The sequence below is a fragment of the Silene latifolia genome, chromosome 8 (genome assembly GCF_048544455.1).
Source record: "Silene latifolia isolate original U9 population chromosome 8, ASM4854445v1, whole genome shotgun sequence".
NCBI lineage: Eukaryota > Viridiplantae > Streptophyta > Magnoliopsida > Caryophyllales > Caryophyllaceae > Silene > Silene latifolia.
The window spans coordinates 71,938,786-71,951,113 of NC_133533.1; positions in this window are offsets into that span (position 1 = coordinate 71,938,786).

Sequence of the window (12,328 nt, forward strand, 5' to 3'; positions counted from 1 at the left end):
AAAATACGGTGTATGGAAAATACTGGTGATTAGCTCATTTAGCAGTTGATTGATATTTGATAGCCTTTAATCTTGTAGAGTAGCAGTTGTCTTTTCTCTCGCACGACACCATTTCCTTGTCAGTTACTGAGTACAACTTTGCCAACAAATCGCTTCGTTATCTTTTACGTACAAAAAATTGTTTTGGTTTAAAATTATTGCCTTTTATATTGGACTCTCTTCTTTTTGGGCCCGTCCTATGCTATAGGACGGTCCTATAGGAGAGCTGCTGAATTAGTTATATGCTTCAAATGCGTAAAAATAAGCATGGCTTAACTTTATCTAGATATATATTGGACCTAATATATGGTCTTTATGTGTTAAAGTATCTTATCAAACACCGTAGCTTTTATAGTTGGGCCAAATTTATTTTTTTATTCATTATTATCTTATTAGTAAAATATATGTATGTTAAATGTCGTAAATTTTCTATTTAAAACATATGCAGATTTTACTCATATTATTAAAATCAGTGTGTGCTTTTCACTTTTTTTATTCTTTAAATTTTTTACTCCGTTTAAATTGTTACTCCGTATATTGTAACAAAAATTACAAAATTAGTTATATGCTTCAAATGCGTAAAAATAAGCATGGCCTAACTTTATCTAGATATGTATTGGACCTAATATATGGTCTTTATGTGCTAAAGTATCTTATCAAACACCGCAGCTTTTATAATTGGGCCAATTTTTTTTTTTATTCATTATTATCTCATTAGTCAAATATATGTATTTTAAATGTCGTAAATTTTCTATTTAAAACATATGCAGATTTTACTCATATTATTAAAATCAGTGTGTGCTTTTCACTTTTTTATTCTTTAAATTTTTTACTCCGTTTAAATTGTTACTCCGTATATTGTAAGAAAAATTACAAAATTAGTTATATGCTTCAAATGCGTAAAAATAAGCATAAATTTTTGTAATTAAACTAACAATCTTTTTTTTTTAATCATAAAATTATTCCGAGTAAAAATGTAAAATTCTTTCTATTTTAATTCTTAGTATTTTTACACATTAACAATTGTAGATAATTACAAATAAAATTCAAAGTTCGTTTATATATTATTATTATTAGCTCTAATTGTTAAGTTCTCTCCGCATGACATTCTAAAATACCGTGCATTCGCACGGGCTCTATACTAGTCTGAAAATAATTGATTAAAGAGAGAAGGGAGACCTAAAGACGGAAAGAAGGAGGAATTTAGCAAAATCAATTTATCGCCTCAAGGTAATACTTTAAGATCGTCTCATGTATATACTTTTCTATGTTATAACTCGTAAACTAGACCACCGTAGGACAGGCCGTGACCATCGTTGTGATCGTGGACCAACAGAGACCTAATTTGACTCCCGTGGACCACCATAGACCGGCGGGGAAGGGGGTGTTCGAAGGGGTTTTGGTGGGTGGTTATATGGTTGTTGATTTCGCATAAAACACGCGTTAAACCCTTTGTTGTGACTCGAACAGACTCGGGTCTGGGTTGGTTGGGTTCGTGGGAGTTAGGCGTTTCTAGTGGTGGTAGTAGGCTGATCTAGGGTGGTTGTTTGTGGTGGTGGTGGTCGGTTTTCGCAAAAACAGAGGAAAACAGGGGGTTGTTGGTTGTTGTCTTAAAGCGTTAAAGTATAGGCATAGTAGGGGTTGTCGACTCGATATCTAGTGGCTGCGCTGCTGCTGGCCCCACCGTGGGTCAAGGGAGACCGCGGTGGTGGCGTATGGTGGTCGATAAGAGACTGATTTTATACGGGTTTTTATGGGGTGTCGTGGGTTTGTGGTTGTGCGTTATGAGTCGTGTGATGTTGTCGTTGGCCGGGGTGGTGCAGTATAGGACAGAGGTTTTGGTGGTGCTAGGTACGGTGGGGATGGTGGTGACTGTTGGTGACGGAATTGTGCGGTGATGGTGTTGGTTGATTATGAAACCGAGTGTATGATGTTTGTGAGTGTTGCTTGTGGTTGTAGTTAGGGCATGTTGGTGAGGTTGGTACACGGTGGTGCCAGGGCTGGTGGCTGCCGTGGGGTCAGGTGGTTGCAAGGGTGGTGTCGTGCCTTGTCATGGGGTGATGAGGGATGCGTGGTGTGTTGTTGTATAGAATTGTTTTTACACGTGACCATACACATTATTATATTGTTGGAGTGGATTAGTCGGGTTTATTTGGGTGTTGACACGAGTTTTGAAAAGTCTGGATTTAAGTATAATAACTCCGGATTAATCGTATAATTGTTTTATAATTATTTTAATTATTTAACACGGGTTGAACATGGATTTAGTTTGTGTAGCTTGAAACGGGTTTTGAATTATATTATACGAGATTATAATTAACGTAATTAATTAATTAATTTATAATGAATGAAATTACTCGAATAAAGTATATAATTAGTAATTATAATAATTACTTGTCTAGGTGACGGAGTTGTGAGAAGCTGTACTAATTGGATTTCTATTTACTCGGATTACTTTTATGGGATTTACTGCCAGGTAGGAATTTCCTACTCAACTCGGGTTTTATTGTTCAGTGAATGAATATTTAATTGTGACGGTCGATGAGATTAACGTTAATATTGTGATTTATTATTGGAGATGGAGTGATACGTGCATTTTATATAGTCCTTTTTGGCCTTTTTATGCACGTATTTCTATGCTATTATCATAGTTTTATGCTACGAAATGCCCCGAATATGCTACTTTGGTTTGTTTTGTTCTATTTGCAGGAATGGACCAGAAAGTAGTGAAATCAAGCCTTTTACCGTCCGTTTTGCATGCATTTGGAGGAAGAGTGAATTTGTAGCGGAAATATAGTTGTCTTGGGATGCGTGAAGCCATTTCGGGAGCTAAATAATCAAGTCAAAGCTGAAACTAACGAGATTTTGAGCTGCTGAAGTTAGATATCACTCTATCATATACTTTATTGGTCGATCGAGTGGTTTTAGATCAAATAATAGGTCGATCGAGTACTTATTCAAGTCGATCGAACAGTGTCTATTTACTGTATACTCGATCGAGTATTTATTCTGCTCGATCGAATGGTTTGAGTCTGATTCCACTCGATCGAGTGGTTTTAAATCACTCGATCGAGTGGTTTCTCTAATGGGCTTGGGCTTTTTGTTTTATTTCGTCATTAGGGTTAATAAAATCGTCTTTCCTATAAATAGAAAGACGATAGAACAGTTTAAGGATCTCGATCTTATCATCGAATACACTGTTTCCGTTACTTTTCTCCTGTTACTTTGTTCATCTCCAATTTCCGGATTTATTTTCTGTAACTCTTCCTTTCCCTTTTCTCTTTAATTTAATTAATGTTTATTGTTCTTCTTCCTTTTATTCTTGTTCTTTATTTATTCATGTCTAGCTAATTCTCTCTGCTAGGATTAGGTGATTCGATGAACCGATGTTAATTGTAAATTAGGTTTATAGATTTGTCGTTGTTGTTTTAGTCTATGTTGTTAATCACTGCTTTAATTGTATCCTGCTAGTTGAATCGATGCAATTAGCCTTTTAATTTTGGTAAGCCCTTGACCTAGACCGGAAGGTTGGAAGGGGTGAGACCCGCAGTGAACAATAGAATGCTTTAGTGAGGGCGGAAGCTAAGCTAATAGTATTTTAGGGCGAATTGAGACCGGAAGGAGATATTCGTTGCCCCTTAGACCGACACATCGACTAATTTGTGACCTTAACTGCAATTAATTGACGTTCATTGATGACCCGAAATCCTAGTTCCCTCTTTCTTCTCTTAATTTCTCTTATTCCTTTTTCTCTTGCTTTAATTCAATTAGTTTAGTCAAAACAATTCAAAACCCCCATTAGTGACATTAGACAGACCGAATAGACAAGTAGATAGTGACCGCCTCCCTGTGGAGATCGACCCTACTTACCGCTGACTTCTGTTAGTTGTACTTAGGTATTTATTTTTGGTACTGAAACGACGGTATCAAATTTTGGCGCCATTGCCGGGGAGGCAACTACTTTATTTATTTGTTTAATTTGTTCATGCATTTTTTTAGCCTCAAGGGACTTTTTCCCTTGAGGCCGTTCTAATATTTTTCTTTAGTGCTGTTTTGATAGGCCCTACAGGTTCTACCTAGACAGTTCTAGGTAAAAGCTCGTTAAAGAGAAGGCTTGAGTACCTTTGACCCGTCACCTATGTTCCATTATATGGCGCAGCAGGTGATTTACTGCGGGAGATGTGAAGCTGCTGAGCATAATGCAGCTTTTTGCGTAGCTGAAAATGACGAGGTTTACGCATTCAAGCACCGTAGACGAGCTAGTCAATCTTCTGTAGTTGTGCCGCCACATCCACCCTATCAACGAGGCTACCAACAGCCTCTGTTTGTCTGGCCACTGCAACAACAAGTTCCTCCTGATATACGGAAAGAAGAGATTGCGGAGCTGAAATCTTTGTTGAAGACACTTGCATCCAAAAGGCAAGAGTATGATAGATGTACAGAAGCTCAACTCATTGAGCTGGAGTCTCAAATAGCTCAGCTAGTAGCTGAGTCGAATAGTAGGTAACCAGAAGAGGTATACTCTACCTACACCTAGAGTGGTCTTTCCCATGAAGGACCCGAGTTGCCTAGCGCTATTAATGATTTGGATGACTCGGATTACGAAGACCTATCCGAAAATGAAGCGAGTTATGAAGATTTCTGCGCTGCACTAGAGAAATCACTCGATCGAGCTAGTAATAGTGTTCGATCGAGTAGAATATCAGAAGAAGTGTTCGATCGAACAGAATACACCACTCGATCGAACAGTTGCTTAGAGGAAGTACTCGATCGAGTTAATTTATGTGCTCGATCGAGTGAATATCATGAGGAAAGCTTTCGATCGAGTAAAAATTCCATTCGATCGACTGAATTGGCCAGTGAGAGCATTGATTCATCATGTGGGTTTGTTCTAGATGACGATTTTGATGATGATGATGATGGTTATGGTAAATCGGCCCTTTTCAAAGCCGAGCTAGATGCGCTTGAGGCTGCGATTTACGGGACGGTTTCCACAGAGGAGGCAGCTGAGTCAGTGATTGCTTCTAACACGGATGAGGTAATATATTCTTTTGTCAATAATTCCGACATTGAGAGCAACCAACCCGAGGTAGTAGACGATAATTCTATTATTGTTTGTTTAAATAGTACATTGCCTCATTTGACTCATCCTTTGTATTTTAATACTATACCCTCTCCTAGCTGGACGAGTAATTTAATGGTTTTTCACCGTACTTATCGTCACAAATTTGTTAATCTGAAATGGAGCCCTAAATCATTATTAATTGCTTCTAAGCTCCTTTATTTTGTGGACAAATTTAGGAGCTGTCATAGGAAATTTGTTAGGCTTAAACAGATGTACATTTTAATTTCCTATATCTTTATTCCATTGTGGTGCTACTTACCTTTTTGTGTAGCACATGCGCAGCTGTTTGATCGGTTGTTGCGCGCTTTGAGCTGTTTTGATTGTGACTGATTAGAGAGGTTAGAAGAAAAGAAGGTCGAGCTGGGACCTGTCTGAAACTAGCGCTACCCGGGAGGCAGCCCGGATATTTTTATTTTAGTTATTTTTCAAACATTGCATTTTATTTCAGTTTTAGTAGTAATAATTGGTCTTCGTACCATAGACTATTCGGCTAAGCTTGTTTTGTTAGTTTTGTGGGCTGTTTTGATGCGTCTTTGCAGGAATCCACTGAGGATGACTCGATCGAGTACTTTTTGTACTCGATCGAGAATTTTTGCTGCTAAATTCACTCGATCGAGTATTTATTTTACTCGATCGAGTACCTGCAAAGAGAGAAGTCTTCGATCGACCACTATTCCTCTCGATCAAGCTGTTTTTGACGCCCATTCCACTCGATCGATTATTATTCCCTTTCGATCGAGTGGTTTTGACTTAGATTCGCTTCTTGTGACGATATTTGGCAGCTGTTTGCGACCTCCCATGTTCATGGTCGGTTTGGGGAGGCCCCTTACTCGCGTGATTTTGTAAACTTTCTGCATCTAGACTTTTCCTTTTTTTTAGTTTGCATTTTCTTTCCCTATTTTTGGGTACAATGAGGGCATTGTACGGTTTGGTTTGGGGAGGTTATGCATCCATATATGTGTCTGCATTGTTGTTTTTATTACATTTCTGTTATCATGTTTAATTTTTGTATGCATTGTTGTTTATTTTTTATAAAAATCAAAAATCTCATAAAAATTAGAAAAATTCATAAAATTCAAAAAATTTCACGTTTAATTTTGCATATAAGTTGAGTCGGAACGGTAGATTTCAATGATGATATTGCACTGCAATTGTCCTTTTTACTTAAGTCTTGCATAAAACTTAATATCTTTAGCCTTATCTTTTTGCATATCTACGAGTTAATGTTCAAATTTAGCTGAACGAATAGACTTGACCTGAAATTTTGGCAACCTACTTATAATTTCTAAGATTTAGAGCCGTATAAACTGGTGTTATTTGTGACCAGTTTCATGTAGGATTGTGAGTAGTTACTCCTTGCATAGCATGTTCATCAATTTGCACGTATATGAAATTCAATTACTTATTGCCTACATACATTCGGGTTAGTGGTTGGTGTCACATGCAGGGAGGTGCTTACATTTCCCCTTTCTTTCATTTTTTCCCCATTTAACTCCATATTAGCCAAATTTGCATGTTGACCCTTAACTACATTCCAAATTTAGTCTGCCTTGTCAAGCTAGTTTAGATTGTTTTGCGGTATATATTTTATTGTGCCGAGTTTGGCTTGTATCCACTGATTTGGAGTTGGAAATTTATGAAGAAAAGGAGGATGATAAAAAAAGACGTGAAAAAGAAAAAGAAGAAAAAGAAAAGAATTGGAAAAAAAAAAGAAAAAAAAAAAGAAGAAGGAAACCGTGAAAAAATAGAAAAAAAAAGAAAGAAAAAAAAAGATGTTGTTTGATGAGACGGTTTCGCTCCTATGCTTTATTTACATTTATTGAGGAGTATTTTCAGTTCGGTTTGGTGAGTTTGTGCCAAATGAAGGGCATATGCGCTTAATTCTATAATTGAGTTGGAAATGGATCTTGTCATATGGTTTTGTTTAGGTACTAGCTTGGCCGCCTATACCTCCACATTCCCATAAATGTTTTGCCTTTTCTTACCCATTGCCTCACTTTACCATATTTTTGTAAGCCCTCAGCTGTGACAGGACCTTGTTTAGTTGGAATGTATGTATTGTAGCTAGAATTGTCTATCATATTAGTTGCATGCATGTCTATGTGGGTCGTAGTTTAGGTGAGCGACTATATTTCTTTCTCTCTTACATATATATGTTTACCCTTTGCTTCATGAGAGAAGAGTGACCCGTGAGAGTCCATTATTAAAGGTCTTGCAAGGTCGACGGTTCAGCTTTATTATAAACATCTTACAACTCGTTTGCATTTTGACTGTTCGCTATAAGTGCTAGTTGCTTGCATTAAATTGGTTTAAGTGGGCATTTGTAGCTGGCTCTGAGTTATCTTTTCCGTTCCATTAGTTTGCATTTAGTTTACTCGAGGACGAGTAAAGGTTTGGTTTGGGGAGATTTGATACGTGCATTTTATATAGTCCTTTTTGGCCTTTTTATGCACGTATTTCTATGCTATTATCGTAGTTTATCCTACGAAATGCCCCGAATATGCTACTTTGGTTTGTTTTGTTCTATTTGAAGGAATGGACCAGAAAGTAGTGAAATCAAGCCTTTTACCGTCCGTTTTGCATGCATTTGGAGGAAGAGTGAATTTGAAGCGGAAATATAGCTGTCTTGGGATGCGTGAAGCCATTTCGGGAGCTAAATAATCAAGTCAAAGCTGAAACTAACGAGATTTTGAGCTGCTGAAGTTAGATATCACTCGATCGAGTACTTTATTGGTCGATCGAGTGGTTTTAGATCAAATAATAGGTCGGTCGAGTACTTATTCAAGTCGATCGAACAGTGTCTATTTAGTGTATACTCGATCGAGTATTTATTCTGCTCGATCGAATGGTTTGAGTCTGATTCTACTCGATCGAGTGGTTTTAAATCACTCGATCGAGTGGTTTCTCTAATGGGCTTGGGCTTTTTGTTTTATTTCGTCATTAGGGTTATAGGAAGACGATAGAACAGTTTAAGGATCTCGATCTTATCATCGAATACACTGTTTCCGTTACTTTTCTCCTGTTACTTTGTTCATCTCCAATTTCCGGATTCATTTTCTGTAACTCTTCCTTTCCCTTTTCTCTTTAATTTAATTAATGTTTATTGTTCTTCTTCCTTTTATTCTTGTTCTTTATTTATTCATGTCTAGCTAATTCTCTCTGCTAGGATTAGGTGATTCGATGAACCGATGTTAATTGTAAATTAGGTTTATAGATTTGTCGTTGTTGTTTTAGTCTATGTTGTTAATCACTGCTTTAATTGTATCCTGCTAGTTGAATCGATGCAATTAGCCTTTTAATTTTGGTAAGCCCTTGACCTATACCGGAAGGTTGGAAGGGGTGAGACCCGCAGTGAACAATAGAATGCTTTAGTGAGGGCGGAAGCTAAGCTAATAGTATTTTAGGGCGAATTGAGACCGGAAGGAGATATTCGTTGCCCCTTAGACCGACACATCGACTAATCTGTGACCTTAACTACAATTAATTGACGTTCATTGATGACCCGAAATCCTAGTTCCCTCTTTCTTCTGTTAATTTCTCTTATTCCTTTTTCTCTTGCTTTAATTCCATTAGTTTAGTCAAAACAATTCAAAACCCCCATTAGTGACATTAGACAGACCGAATAGACAAGTAGATAGTGACCGCCTCCCTGTGGAGATCGACCCTACTTACCGCTGACTTCTGTTAGTTGTACTTAGGTATTTATTTTTGGTACTGAAACGACGGTATCATGGAGTATATGTGTAGCTGTTGACGGAGCTGTATGACGGGATTGTTATTGAGTTTTTGTTGTGGTTATATTTGATTGTTAGAGAGTTGATTATTCAGTTGAGCATAACACGGAGGGTGTTACTGCCAGTTGTGCATAACGAGCAATCGTTACTACCAGATGTGCATAGTAAGTAATTACTACTGCCAGTGATAGTTGTGCATAGTAAGTGATTACTACTGCTAGTTGTGCATAGTACGGAGGGTACTGCTGCCAGTTGAGCATGGTATGAAAGTACCACTGCCAGTTTAGTTGAGCACTTGAGCATGGTATGAAAGTACCACTGCCAGTTTAGTTGAGCATAGCACGGTGTTAAGGGGGTTATGCTACTGCCAGTGACGTAAGTTAGTTGAACGGATGAAGTGATGAGAATACGAAGGATGTCTATTTTGGTTGGATTATTATTGTTGTTTAGTTTATTCCTACTCAACCTCGCGGTTGACTGTGTATTTGTGAACACCTACGGTGAACCGTTTTATGGGGAGCAGATTTGACAGGTACTAAAGATTAGCTGACTCGGGAGCATTGGGATGAGAGCTTGACTTGGACCATAGTTGAAGTCTAGATCACATAGAACAATTATATCACTTTATTTATTTCCGCTGCGAGATATATTGTATTTTATATTAAGTTTTAGTTGGTTAAGTTGTAATAAGCATGTAAATATTAAGTTTTAATTTAAAGTACTTTGGTAAGTTGGACTTTGTTATTCACTACCTCAGGAAACCGAGATGGTAACAGTTCTATTTATTTGGGAATGTCTAGCTAAAGGCTCCTGAATAAATGGGGGTGTTACATGACATACCAGTAGTGGGGGAGTTTGGTGATGTTTTTCCAGGTGAGATACCGGGGTTACCTCCTAAGAGGGATGTCGACTTCAGTGTTGAGCTCAAACCGAGGACGGGACCTATATCTAAAGCACCGTACCGGATAGGGCCTAAAGAGTTGGAAGTGCTGAAGAAGCATTTGGACGAGTTATTAGACAAGGGGTACATTCAACCTAGTGTATCACATTGGGGTGCGTCAGTTTTGTTTGTGAAAAATAAAGACGGGAGTATGAGGCTATGCATCGACTATAGACAGTTGAACCATGTCACCGTGAAGAACATGTTTCCTTTGCCAAGGATTAATGATCTTTTCTACCAGTTGAGTGGTGCAGGAGTGTTTTCTAAGATCGACTTGAGGTCGGGTTATCACTAATTGTGGATAGTAGATGAGAATATTCTTAATACAACATTTCGGTCGCGATATGGTCACTATGAGTATGTGGTGATGCCTTTTGGGTTGACTAATGCACTGGCAGTTTTCATGGATCTTATGAACCGGATTTTCAGCCCGTTCTTGGATAGTTTTGTGGTCGTCTTTATTGATGAAATCCTTGTCTACTCTAAGACTAAGAAGGGCACGAGGAGCACCTAAGGTTAGTGCTGCAGACTTTGCGAGATAATCACTTGTATGCCAAGTTATCTAAGTGCGAGTTTTGGTTAGAGAAAGTGGCTTTTCTGGGCCATGTGATATCAAAAGAGAGTGTGTCGGTGGATCCTAGTAAGATTGAGGCAGTGACCAACTGGGAAGCACCGAAGAATGTAGCTGAGATTCGGAGTTTCTTGGGTTTAGCTGGCTACTAAAGGAGGTTCATGAAAGACTTAGAAATATCGCCAGACCTATGAAAGCTTTGATGAGGAAAGAGACCAGATTTCGTTGGGATGAGAGTTGTGAAACGGCGTTCCAAACCTTGAAGGAGTGTTTGACCACAACTCCTGTTCTAGCTCTACCTGATGGAAGTGAGAACTTTGAGGTATATACTGATGCTTCAAAGAATAGGTTGGGTTGTGTGTTGATGCAGAATGGAAAGGTTATCGCTTATGCGTCGAGGCAGCTGAAACCGTAAGAGGAGAACTATCTTACTCGCGATTTGGAACTGGGTGCAGTTGTTTTTTTCTCTAAAGATTTAGAGGCACTACATATATGGGTGACCTTTAAGGTGTTTTCGGATCATAAGAGCTTGAAGTACATCTATACACAGAAAGAGCTGAACATGCGATAGAGGCGATGGATGGAGTTGATTGGGGACTATGACATGAAGATCATCTATCATAAAGGGAAAGCTAATGTGGTGGCAAATGCCTTGAGTAGGAAGAGTGTACATTCGTTGTGCACTGCTATGTCTTCGATGAAACTGAGAGATGAGATGACTAAGATGGGGATCTATATGATTCGAAAGGGCGGCGCCATCGGGGACTTGACTACCAAACCGGACTTGTATTAAAGAGGAAACAGGAATTTGATCCCAAGATTCAAGAGTGGAAGTCAAGGGTGGAGAGTGGCACAATTTTGAGGTTTTCTATCCACACAGATGGGAGTGTTCATTTTGATGGGAGATGGTGTGTACCTTGTGATGCGGACTTGAAGAAGTTGATCATGACTGAGGCTCATTGCACTCCTTATTCTGTTCATCCGGGTGGTGACAAGCTCTACAAGAACTTAAAGAAGACGTTTTGGTGGCCTAATATGAAGAAATATGTGGCGGAGTTTGTGGCTAAGTGTTTAACCTATCAGAGAGTAAAGGGTGAACAATGGAGACCACAAGGTAAGATTCGGTCACTTGAGGTACCGGAGTGGAAATGGGAGTCGATCTCTATGGACTTCATCGTGGGGTTACTAAGGACTTAGAAAGGTAACAATATGATTTGGGTTATCGTTGACCATTTAAGAAAGTCAGTTCACTTTATTCCGATGAAAGATACTTGGACTAAGATGCAGCTAGCTTTGGGATACAGGAAGCATGTGGTTCGGTTACATGGGGTACCAAACGATATAGTGTCAGATCAAGATGCGAGGTTCATATCACGGTTTTGGTAAGAGTTGCAGGACTTGGTGGGAACTACCATAAAGATGAGTACGACATTTCATCCTGCGACAGATGGTCAGACCGGATGGACTATCAAGAATTTAGAGGCTATGTTGAGGGCTTGTGCTATGGAGTTTGGTGGAAGTTGGGAAGATAGGTTGGACTTGATCGAATTTTCATACAACAACCGCTATCACACCAGTATTGGGATGGCACCTTTAGAGGCTTTGTATGGCAGGAAGTGTAGGAGTCCGGTATGTTGGGATGATAGTGCGGAGGATGTGGTTTTGGGGCCACAGATGGTGCAGGATATGATTGAGCAAGTTCACTTGATTCGCTAAAAGATGAAAGCAGCTCAGGATCCCCAAAAGAGTTACGCGGATTTGCACCGTAGGGACATTGGGTTCGCGGTAGATAACAAGGTCCTTTTAAAAGTGTCACCTATGCGAGGTGTGATGAGGTTTGGCAAGAAAGGGAAGTTGAGTAAGAAGTTTATCGGTCCGTATGAGATTCTAGACCGCGTAGGTGAAGTAGCTAATCGGCG